A 12,624-nucleotide genomic window follows, 5' to 3' on the forward strand; every position below is an offset into this window, starting at 1 on the left:
GATGTTGAGCATTATTCCATGTGCCTATGGGCCCTCTGTATGTCCTCTTTGGAGAAGTGTTTGTTCAGGTCCTTTGACCATTCTTTTTTTTTTTTTTTTTTTTAAAGGAAAGCCTTTGGCAATATTTATTGTAATATAATTTGATATAAAAATATTTAATTTCCCCTGGATAATCAAACCTCCCAGATATCAAACCTGGGGAAGGCAAAAGGAAGCTTGGGGGACAAAGGTAGAGAGAGACTATTATACACAGCATTCAAGGAGTACAGGGCTGCACCCCAGATTCTCCTGGGTTCTATATACCCAAGGAGGCCTCTAACCACCCCCAAGTCCTTGGGGGAAATGCAGGCAGCACTGAGATGGTGGAGACCCATGTGCATGGCTTTTGCTGGGGGCGGTTTTGAGGCCCAGCTAATTTTCTAAAACTCTTAACTTTAGCAAAATTGTGTTGTTGGTATTTAGAAAAATAAAAAATTTAATGTGCTGTGTCACACTGGACTTTGCTGTGTAGTGCCACTGCCTGTGGGGACAGAGATGGCAGGAGTGGGTGGGAAGTTCCTTCTTTACTGTCCACAGCAGAGGAGCAAGAGAAGGCAGGAGCAGGACACCTGGCAGCCCTGCCCTGAGCTGGCAGAAAGCCGTGGCTTTACTTTGGCTAATCAGACAGCTCTAGGTTAGGCATGAACAGCCTTTCACCTGTTGTAGCTGTGGAAGTATTTCCTCTTAATCCTTTCCTCCTGTCCATCTACTGCCAAAATGGCCAAACTTGGGCCAGTTATCATCCAAGAGACCAAAACAGGCAAACAGTGGTTTCTAAATATGTGTAGATCATGTGCCGAAATCTGAAACCTGAGGCTTGGGCGGGGGTGCCCAGAGCAGATCCCTATTCTGCAGATTTCTATGGGGAGGAGTGGGGCAAGACTGGGTAGGTTTGAGCTCTATGGTCAATATAATAAATTAATCAGAAGCTTTCAGAAAACAACACCCCAGTCCCAAGGATGAGGGGGCAGGGGGCTAGGGAACCAAACATCAAGGAGAAACCAGCTGACTGGTGTAAGGTGTCGCAGTCCAATCTCCTAAACCCAGAGGCTCTGTGAACAAGTAGGAGACTCAAGGCCTCTTGTTAGCTATTCTGCAGGTCAGTAAAGCTGGTTCTTCAGTTGGTGCAGGACGCCAATCACGATCTCCCGTAGGGTCTGAGGCTTACAGTGCTCCTCAATCCAACTGAAGACACAGGCTGATAGCTCCTGAAAGCTGGCCATGGAGATGGAGGCATTGAAGGACTGGAACAGGGAGTCCATGATGCCTTGAAACACGTTGAACTTGACTTGGTCAGAGACCTGGTCCTCCCCCTCATGGGGGTTATCCTGGTGTGCCTTCACAATCTGCTCATAGTTCACTTTCATGATCTTTAGGGCCATGACGTCCTTGCGTAGTGTGGACACTTCTTCCTCCTGCTTTTTCTTCTCCTTGTGTAAAAACTGGATGTAGTCAATAGTCTTCTGCAGAACGATGGCTTTGCTGAGCTTTTGGGAGCCAATGGAGAAGTCCTGCTGCTGGCAGGTGGGGACGATGGTCTGAAGGTCATCATAGCCTCTCTTGATGGCATCCCTCCTCTTCTGTTCAGCTTGAGTGTGTGCTCGCCGCCGCCGGTCCTTGTAGGACTCCTTGTAGGACTCCTGGTGGTAATCACTGTCCTCATCATCGGGGTCCAGACTGTTGTCGCTGTAGGCATACTCCACCTTGGCACTCGCAGGGGCTGAGCTGTCTTCTCTGAAGCCTCTAGGCCCAGAGAGGGAAGGTGAGGGTACTCTGGGGACCAGAGGGTCTTGCCTCATCTTCCGGGGCCCTCCTTTGACCATTCTTTAATTGGATTCTCTGTCTTCTTGGTGTTGAGTCATATATGTTCTCTCTGTATTTTGGAGATAAAACGCTGTCTTCATTATTATTGGCAAATATGTTCTCCCATAGAGTTGGCTCCTTTTTAATCTTGCTAATGTTTTCTTTTGCTGAGCAGAAACTGTTTAATTTGATGTAGTCCTATTTTTTTATCCTTTTCTTTATTTCTTTTGCCCTAGGCGATATATTGGTAAAAATGTTGCTATGTGGGATATCAGAAATTTTACTGCCTATGTTTTCCTCTAGCAGTTTAACGGTATCATGGCTTACATTTAAGCCTTTATACATCTTAAGTTTATTCTGATGTATGGTGTAAGTTGGTAGTGTAGTGTCATTTTTCTGAATGTTGCTGTCCAGTTCTCCCAGCACCATTTCTTGAAGAGGTTTTTTCACTCCATTTTATCCTTCTTCCTCCTTTGTCAAATTTTTTTAAATTAATTAATTAGTTTGTTTATTTATTTTTAGAGAGAGGGGAAAGGAGAAAGAGAGGGAGAGAAATATCACTGTGTGGTTGCCTCTCACTTGTGCCCCCAACTGGGGAGCTGACGTGCAACCTAGTCATATGTTCTGACTGTGAATTGAACCAGTGACACTTGGCTTGCAGGCCGACGCTCAATCCACTGAGCCACAGCAGCCAGGACTGTCAAATATTTATTGACCGTAGAGACTTGGGCTTATTTCTGGGCTCCCTATTCTGTGTCATTGATCTATATGTCTTTTCTTCTGCTAGTACCAGACTGTTTTGATTACAATGGCTTTTCATATATAGTAGTTTGATGTCAGGTATTGTGATCCCTCCTACGGTGTTCTTCTGTCTTAGGATTGCTGTGGCTATTCGGGGTCTTTTTTGGTTCCATATAAATTTGTGAAGTATTTTTTCTAGGTCTGTGAAATATGCCACTGGTATTTTAATAGGGATTGCGTTGAATCTTAAATTGCTTTGGGTAATGTGGACATTTTAATGACGTTGATTATTCCCATCCATAAACATGGTATGTGCTTCCATTTATTTGTGTCATTCTTAATTTCTTTCTTTAGTGTTATGCAGTTTTCCTAGTACAGGTCTTTTATCTCTTTGGTTAAGTTTATTCCTAGGTACTTTATTTTTCTTGTTGCTCTAGTAAATGGTTTTTTCCTAGTTTCTGTCTCTAATATTTTATTCTTGGTGTACAGAAATGCTTTTGATTTCTGAATATCGACTTTGTACCCTTCCATTTTGCCGAATTCACTTATTATGTTGAGTAGTTTTTCGTGGAGTCTATAGGTTTTTTCTATGTACACTATCATGTCATCTTTAAATAATGACAGTTTTGCTTTCTCTTTTCCAATATGGATGCTTTTTATTTCTTTTCCTTGTCTGATTGCTGTGCTAGAACTTCCAACACTATGTTTAATAGGAATGAGGAGAGTGGACTTGTCTTGTTCCTGATCTCAGGGAGAATGCTTTCAGTTTTTGTTTATTGAGTATGATGTTGGCTTCAGTTTTCTCGTATATGGCCTTTATTATGTAGAGGTATGCTCCCTCTATTCCCATTTTTCTGAGTGTTTACATCATAAATGGGTGTTGTATTTGTTCAAATGCTTTTTCAGCATATGTTGTTATGATAGTGTGATTGTTCTTTCATTTTGTTTGTGTGGTGTATTAGGTTTATTAATTTGTAAATATTAAACCATTCTTGCATCCCTGGGTTGAATCCTACTTGATCGGGGTGTATGATCTTTCTAATGTGTTGCTGGATCCTGTTTGCCAATATTTTGTTGAGGATTTAATATCTATGTTCATCAATGATATTGGCCTGTTGTTTTCTTCCTTTGTTGTGTATACACTTGATTTTGGAATTAAGATAATACAGGCCTCATAGAAAGAGTTTGGGAGTCTTCCCTCTTCTTGGATTTTTTGTAATAATTTGAGAATGATAGGCATTAGTTCTTTCCTAAATGTTTGGTAAAATTTTCTTGTGAAGCCATCTGGCCCAGGGCTTTTGTGTGCTGGGAGGTTTTTATTATTGCTTCAATTTCACTTTTTGTTATTGGTTTATTCAGACTTTCTGCTTCTTGATTCATATTTGTAAGACTATGTTTCCAAAATTTGTCCATTTCTCTTAGGTTGTCAGATTTCTTTTCATATAGTTCATATTAAATTCTTAAAATCCTCTGTGTTTCTGTGGTATTGGTTATGATTTCTTCTCTTTCATTTCTGATTTTATTTATTTGGGTTTGTGCTTGATGAGTCTTGTTAAGGGCTTGTCAATTTTGTTTATTTTTTCAAATATTGAGCTCCTGGTTTTATTGATGTTTTAAATTGTTTGTTTAGTCTCTATGTCATTAATTCTGCTTTGATCTTGATGATTTCCTTCCTTCTACTTGCTATGGGCTTTGTTTGTTGTTGTTCCTCTCATTCTTGTAGCTGTCATGCTAGATTTTTTATTGCTATAAACTTTCCTCTCAGGACTTCTTTCACTATGTCCCATAGGTTTTGGGCTGTTGTGTATTCATTATCATTGGTTTCTGGAAATGTCTTGATTTCTTCCTTGATGTCATTGTTAACCCATTCATTATTTAATATGATGTTATTCATTGTCCATGAGTTTGAATATTTTTGAGTTTTTTCCTTGAGGTTGATTTCTAGTTTCAAGGCATTGTGCTCTTGAGAAGATACTTGATATAATTTCAATTTTCTTGAATTTGTTGAGGCTTTTTGTGTCCTACAATGTGGTCTGTCTTTGAAAATGTTTTATGTGCACTTGAAAAGAGTGGATATTTTGCTTCTCTAGGGTGAAAGGTTCTGTAAATATCAATTAAGTCCATTGGATATAGTGTGTTGTTCAATGTCTCAATATCCTTGGTGTTTCTTTCCTTGGAAGGTCTGTTTATTGTTGACAATGGGATGTTAAAATTTTGTACTCTGAGTGTGTTGCTATCGATATTCTTCTTGAAGTCCTCCAAGATTTTTTTATATATTTGGGTGCTTCTATATTGGGTGCATATATGTTTACAAGGGTTAAATCTTCTTGATGGTTATTTTCTTAACTATTATGAAGTGTACTTCTTTGTCTTTTTTTATGACCTTTGCTGTGAAATCTGTTTTACCTGATATAATTATTGCTACCCCCACTTTTTATTCATGTTTGTTTCCTGGAAATACTTTTTTCCATCCCTTCGCTTTCAGTCTATGTAGATCTTTCATTCTGAGGTGTGTCTCTTGTAGATAACATACATATGGGTCATGTTTTTTTATCCATTCAGCTACTTTATTCCTTTTTATTGGAACACTCAATCCATTTACATTTAAGGTTATTGTTGATAGGTCCCTATTCATTGTGATTTTTTTCCTTTGTACCTGTGTTCTTCTCTCCCTCTTTCTCTTTGTTCAACTTCTTTAAGCTGACACTTTAGCATCTCTTGCAATGCTGGGTTGGTGGCGATATATTCCTTTAGCCTTCTTTTGTTTATCAAACTCCTTTTTTTTACCTTCCACTGTGAATGAAAGCTTTGCTGGGTAGAGTAGTCTTGGTTGTAGACCTTTGTTTTTTATTGCTTGAAATATTTTTTCCATTCCATTCTGACTTGTAATGTTTCTGTTGATAAATCCGCTGATGGTCTTATCAGAGCTCCCTTGTATGTTATTTGCCTTTTCTCTCTCGCTGCCTTTAGGGTTTCTCTTTGTCTTTGAATATTGCCATTTTAATTATGATATGTCTTGATGTGGGCCTGTTGGGGTTCATCTTCACTGGGACCCTCTGTGCTTCCTAGACTTGTGTGACTTTTTCTCTCATTAGGTTAGAGAAGTTTCCTGTCATTTGTTTTTCAAACAGGTTTTCTATCCCTTGCTTCCCTTCTTCTTCCTCTGGTATCCCTGTGATATGGATATTATTACATATCATATTATTCTGCAGCCCTCGTAATGCCTCTTCATTCTCTTTTAGTCTTTTTTTTGTGTGTTGTTGCCCTGTCTGGGAATTTTTTTTTTTATGTTGTCTTCCAGCTTGCTAATCTGATTTTCTGCTTCCTTTAGCCTGCTTTTTATTTTTTCTGCTGTGTTCTTCAGTTCATAAATTGTATTCTTCATCTCCTTCTGTCTTTTATTGATAGTTTCTATGTCCTTTTTAATGCTTGTGGAGTTTGAAGTACATTCCTTCTACCTTCCCTGGAGTTCATTGTAATTTCCCTGGAGTTCTTTGTAGGTTCCCAGAGTTCTCTGTAATTTCCCTGGAGTTTGTTTTAGTTTACTCTGAGTTTGTTGAATTCATTGAGTTTCCTTATAACCATTTTTTAAAATTCCATATCTGATAGTTTGCTTGTCTCTGTTTCATCTAGCACTCTTTCTGGTGATTCCTCCTTCCCTTTCATTGAGGAGTTGTTTCTTTGTCTACTCATTTAAGGTGACTCTTGTTCATTTTAATGATCATAGTTTTGATCATTTTTTTCTTAAATAAGTTTCTGTAACGTTTTATATAGTAATGGTTTGGTGGTGATGAACTCCTTTGGCTTTCCTTTATCTTGGAACCACTTTATCTGCCCTTTCATTCTAATTGATAAGTTTTCTGATTAGAGTTATCTTGGTTGTAGGTCCTTCTTTTCATCACTTTAAATACTCTTGCCAGTCCCTTCTTGCCTGTAAAGTTTCTTTTGAGAAATCAGCTGATAGTCTAATAGGTACCTCATTACAGGTAACTCTCTTGTCTTGCTGCTTTAAAGATTCTATCTTTATCTTTAGCCTTTGGCATTTTAATTATCATGTGTCTTGGTGTGGTCCTCTTTGGGTTTAGCTTGCTTGGGACTCTCTGTGCATCCTGGATTTGTATGTATATTTCTTTTGCTAAATCAGGGAAGTTTTCTTTCATTATTTTTTCACATAAGTTTTAAATTTATTGCTTTTCTTCTTCTCCTTCTGACATTCATATGATTCGGATGTTGGCACGTTGATAGTTGTCCCAGAGGTTCCTAAGCCTTTCCTCAATTTTTTCAAATATTGTTTCCTACTTTTGTACTGGTTGACTATTTATTCCTTATGTTCGAAGTCATTCATTTGGAACCATTGGTTATGTGTAGGATTTTTTTGTTGTTTCACTTCGTATAGCCTTCACTTCTTCTCTTACGCATTTGGCCATACTCAATCATGTTTGTCAAGCCTGTGACCATCATTATTACCAGTGTTTTGAACTCTGCATCTGTTAGGTTGATTATATCCTCATTGCTTAATTTTCTCACTGGAAACTTGATCCATTCCCTATTTTGGGCCATACTTCTCTGTCTCACAGCCTCCTGTGTTTGCCTCTGTGGCTTAGGTTGCACCTGCTACATTGTAAGGGGCGGAGCCATAGGTGTTCATTAGTATGGGGCGACCTGTTTCACCATGTTGTGGTGCTGTATGTGCAGCAGGGGTTAAGGGGGAACAATGCCATATGCCCTGCACTCACCCCATTTCCACTTTTCCTGCTTCCTATGGGACTGGCACCCCTCTAGCTGTTGCCCTGGTTGTAGTTCACTGATTGGGTGGATTTGCAGATATCCCAGGTCTATTAGTGCTCTATATACAAATGGACTCTGCTGAGAGACAGGCAGTTTTTTCCACTGCCCCAACCCCCACTGCTTTTCTCAGACAAAAGCAATGATGCTTTATTTTCCCTGGCCCTGGCACTGGACTGTGAGCTGCAGTGTCTTGTCTGGTGCTGGGAACGCTCCCAAGGTGTCCTGAAAACCTTTATAATGTGTGACTAAGCTTTTGCTGGCTGGCTACAGCCACTGCCTTGCTGCCGCTGGTGCCTCTGCCACCTCTGCAGCACTGCATCCTCTCTGTCCGGACTCTGCCCCTCTTATCTGTCTGGATCAGTATTACTTCCTTATATCTTTGTTTGTTGGACTTCCATGCAGTTCACTTTTCTGGCAGTTCTGGTTGTTTTTAGTTTTGAGGTATTTGTATTTCTTCTTATTGTTGTGGAGGGAAGCGAAGCATATCTACCTATGCCTCCATCTTGGGCGGAAGTTCCTAGATATACTATTTTATAGATCTGTAACCAAACTTTAATGTTTGTGTCTATATATGAATATGCGAGTGAGGAATTTTTCCTTAAAATATCACAGTTCAGTGGAAATATTGAAGTCTAAAATATGAAAATAGGTAAAATATTATCTTCTGAATTGCCCTTTTATTATAAAAATACTGCATATATATATATAACAAATGCAAAATATTTTATGACACTAAGTATTCATTTCTCATTCTCATGAATGTGGGGTGGCTGGGATTATGGTGATTTAGGCTGATTTGCTTTGGCTCCAAATTGCAGGTTTGCATCTGGTTTGCTCTGCATGTCTTTTATATTCCTTAGACCAATGACTATCAAATATACATTCTACTTTAGTAAAAGGTAAGAGTACAAGAGAATAAGCCCAATCTCATAAGCAAGAAAACCTCTCCTCACATCACATCTGCTAATGTTCCTTTGGTTAGGGAAAGTCACATGACCAAGCCCAATACCAATTGATAATGAAATACTCATATATTTTACCCTAGTGGCAGGAACTACAAAGTCGCATGGCAGAGAATGTGGATTCTGAGAAGGGTGAAGATTGGGAATGAGAATGCACTTTTTTATAGCTGATCCACTTGGGAAACCCCATGCTTCCAAAGTGCCACATCTATAACTAACTAAGGTTAAAGCCAAACATTCTTCTGGGCCATGGCTTATGATTGGAGAACCTCTAAGTTTTTTTTCAGTTCTTGAGATCCTGTATTAACATTTTAGTGTAGTAAAGGGCATGAGAGATAGATTATATAATTCATAAGTTTTCAGCTAAGGTGTATCAAATGCTTTTAAGTGATAGAGATGGGGTAGAATAAACAGGTAATGGGGAGAGGTAGGTGTAGTCTGAAAAAATACCTCTCATAATTCTATATAGTAATTTCCTATGTCCACACCTGCTAATATCATTAGAAAAACATGCACATCTCCTTTATTTCATGATAAGGAAACAGATCCATAACAGCTAAAGTATCTAAAGTTACATGGTTATTTAATGGCAGACAGGTTTAAAACTCAGGTTTCTTTCTTTTCCTTTTTCTTTCTCTCTTTCTTTCTTTCTTTTCTTTTGCAGAGAACTTATTTTACTTAAAAAAGTGTTTCCAGCTCTTTTTGGTATAGTGACAGTCAAAAATCATATATATTTAAGGTGTGCCATCTGATAACCTGATGTGTGTATTTGTGAAATATTGTACTATAGTATTTTACCACAACAAAGACATTCAACAGATCCATCACCTTGTACAGTTAGCAATTTATTTTTGTCTTTGTTTTGTGTTGAGAATTCCCATGATCTACTCACTTAAATTTTAAGTACCTAGTACAATATTGTCAACTATAGTTACATTGCTGTATGCTGTATTCCAGAATTATTTATTTTGCCCAACTGAAATTTTGTACTACTTGACCAATATCTCCCCATTTCTACCTCCCTCCAGCTGCTGGAAATCAGCATTCCACTCTCTATTTCTGTCTTTGACTATTTTAGATTCCCCATAGAAGTGAGATCGTGCAATATTTGTCTTTGGAAAATTTTACTGAACTTAATGTCCTTCATGTTTAAAAACTCAGGCTTCTTGACTTAGTGTTAAGTATCTCTATGCTTTTCATACTTAGACATATATTAAATGATGACATGGGTTTTGTTGCTTACAAGACACTAAACAGCTATTCTCTTTTATTTGTTAATCATATTTGTATTGGTGAAAGTCATGAAAAAATGGGCTCACCAGGGAGTCTAAATTTCAACAGATTTTTTTAGAAGCAAAGGTCATTTATGAGTCATGAGTTTGTATATAAAGCAAAGACCATTTCTCTTGATTCTTGGTAATCAGTGTTCTTTTTTTTCCACTTTTTTTATATTGTAGTAAGACTGATTAGATCACTCTAAAGTTTCACATGGTATGATGGGATCCTAGACTTTTCTGATGTTTCGCAGTGGTACTGCTGTCTTTTCAGTGCTGTTCAAGCTCAATTTGTCTATTCTCACGCCTATGTTGGCCTCGGTTGCTTATGAGATTAATCTTAGAATGGTTAGGAGATTTACTTTACTGCACTCTGACAGTTGTGTGGTTGAGATTGCCTCAGGCTGTGAAATCTGGTCTGTAAGAAAAATGCTAGACTGAACACAGGGGAGGAAGGACCCCCATTATTCTTATTAGCTCGAGCCTTTTATTGTTTCAGAGGAAGCTGAGTATGAACACTAGGGGGGCAGTGTTAAAAAGCTATAATTCATTAGGAATTTCTTTTTGAGAGAACTGCAGGGTTTTCTGTGTGTCGCTGGGTGGAGAGAATGTCTGAAAGGACCTACTTATATATTTTTAAAAGTTTTTTTTTATAAAACAACCATTCTTTACCTCTCTATACTTTTATAATTATATCGATATTTTCCTTAATTTAATTTTAAGTTGTACCTTGTTTCCTTTGTATCTTGGGAGCATGTTATTAATTACAAAGACTTAGCAGTACGTGTTTTCTCTACTACATTTTAAAATATTTATTTTTCTTTCTTGTTAACTTCATTATTCTTTCTTCCCAGAAGAATAAACATTACATTATATTTTTGACTAGACTAATTTTATGGTAGGAACAGTATGCATGCCCTTTAAAACAATTTTCTTCTTCTTCACCTCCTCCTCCTCCTTTCTCTTCTTCTTCTTCCTTCTTCTCCTTCTCCTTCCCTTTTCCCTTTCCCCTCCCACCTCCTGCTTCTTATTCTCCTCCTCCTCCTCCCCCTCCTCCCCCTCCTCCTCCTCCTCCCCCTCCTCCCCCTCCTCCTCCTCCTCCTCTTCCTCCTCCTCCTCCTCCTCCCTTTTCCAGTAGCAAATACCACTTTCAAACTGACACTGAGTTGTTGCTGGGATAAAGAACATTATTATAGTTTTCCTTGGAAACTCTTTATAAAATTGTGGGATTAAGAAAATCTACTGGATTGAAACATGGGCAAAATGATTCCCCGTTTTTGTAAGAATAGACAAAATTGCTCTTCTTAAAAGAATTCTGCTGGGTGCCATTATGGGTAAGTAGTAAGTATGATACTACCTCATGAAATGATTTTATACATATAAATGTATGTTTGAACTATTCCAGTTCCCAGATACTTTGATTTTTTCTGATACTATTGGTCAACAAAAGAGAAATCCAAAACTTGAAAAGGAGTTTGAGCTGTTTCCTCAATGCTTTAAAGTTCCAGAAACAAAGAGATAGCCTGGGCCTAGAAATATGGTATAAATCTAGAATCAGTTGGTTTTACCTTTGGTTTCTGATTTCTAATATATAGATATAATGGCTCCCAATTTAAAGTTCCTTTTGGGGATCAGAGACCAGCAAGAGGGGAAAAAATGACAATGTTAGTTAATTTCAAAGCAGTAGTTATTTCAAAAGCTTCACAAGTTGTATGTTTCATAGCTTGGGCCAGACAAACATGCCAAGAATTAACCACTATCCAAAAACTGTGGTCAGAACTGAATTGTTTCTCCTTCTGGTAATAGGCATGGGAAACAAATCCATACAAGTAAAGAAGCAATTCTACATAAGAAGAAATGTAGTACTTGAACATATGAAAAACTAAGTGTTAGATAAAATTTATATAGCATTTATTTTATGAATGCTAATGATATATTTTTTTCATTTTGTGGATGGCCTTCCAAGCAAGCATAGTGTAGTATTACAGCTTTCAACCCTTTATTTGAACATTAATATCTTTAATCACAAAGATCAAAAGTATGTTGAATAAGTAATAGTTGTGGCCTTGGATGGTGTGGCTCATTTGGTTGGAGCATTATTCGGTAACCGAAAGGTTGCAGGTTACATTCCCGGTTAGGACACATGCCTAAGTTGTGGGTTTGATCCCCAGTCTGGATGTGTTTGGTCCCCAGTCTAGGTGGAATACAGGAGGCAACCAGTTGATGTTTCTCTTTATCCCTTCCTCTCCCCCTTCCTCTCTCTCTCTAAAAATCAATGAAAAAAGTGTCCTCAGTTGTGAATAAAAATGAAGTAGTAGTTATGTACCCTGAAAGGTCAGGAATGTTGATAGAATATCTGATTGTGGAATCAGTGACTGATTTGTAAGGAACAAAAACTCACAGAAGTTTATCATGTCAAAAATACCAAAGTTTAAAAACTTGGGTAAACATAGTTGGTTATAAGAAAGATTATACAGTCTTATTAAAACAGTCTTATTGAAAAATGAACAGCCTTAACTGGTGTGGCTCAGTGGATTGAGCACCAGCCTGCGAACCAAAGGGTCTCCAGTTTGATTCCCAGTCAGGGCACATGCCTGGGTTGTGAGCCAGGTCCCCAGTTGGGGGTGCTCGAGAGGCAACCACACTTTGATGTCTCTCTCCCTCTTTCTTCTTTCCCCCTCCCTTCCCCTCTCTCTAAAATTAAATAAATAAATAAAATCTATAAAAAAAAAATTGGCAAAGGATTTGAATAGACATTTCTCCAAAGAGCATATATGAATTCCAGTGAGCACATGAAAAGGTGCTTAACATTACTATTCATTGGGGAAATGCAAATCAAAACCACAATAAGATACCACTTTATCCCCATTAGGGTGGCTATTATAAGTGTTGGTGAGGATGTGGAGAAATTGAAGCCTTTATGTTGCTGTTGGTGGGTATATGAAATGGTATAAACCACAGTGCAGGTTCCTCAAAAAAAATTAAACATAGGATTACTATATGACTCAGCAATTTCT

At 38.1% G+C, this 12,624-nt stretch overlaps 1 protein-coding gene and 1 pseudogene across 2 annotated transcripts in view; one reads left to right on the forward strand and one right to left on the reverse strand.

Moving 5' to 3' along the window:
• The window catches only part of SUGCT (succinyl-CoA:glutarate-CoA transferase), a 1,282,463-nt gene that overhangs the window by 78,977 nt on the left and 1,190,862 nt on the right, over positions 1–12,624 (forward strand). The gene's annotated exons all lie outside the window — the stretch shown is intronic.
• On the reverse strand, positions 101–1,842 carry LOC150001828 (max-like protein X pseudogene; annotated as a pseudogene).

This window comes from Furipterus horrens, unplaced genomic scaffold (genome assembly GCF_987537825.1).
Source record: "Furipterus horrens unplaced genomic scaffold, mFurHor1.1.pri manual_scaffold_9, whole genome shotgun sequence".
In the NCBI taxonomy this organism is placed as follows: Eukaryota; Metazoa; Chordata; class Mammalia; order Chiroptera; family Furipteridae; genus Furipterus; species Furipterus horrens.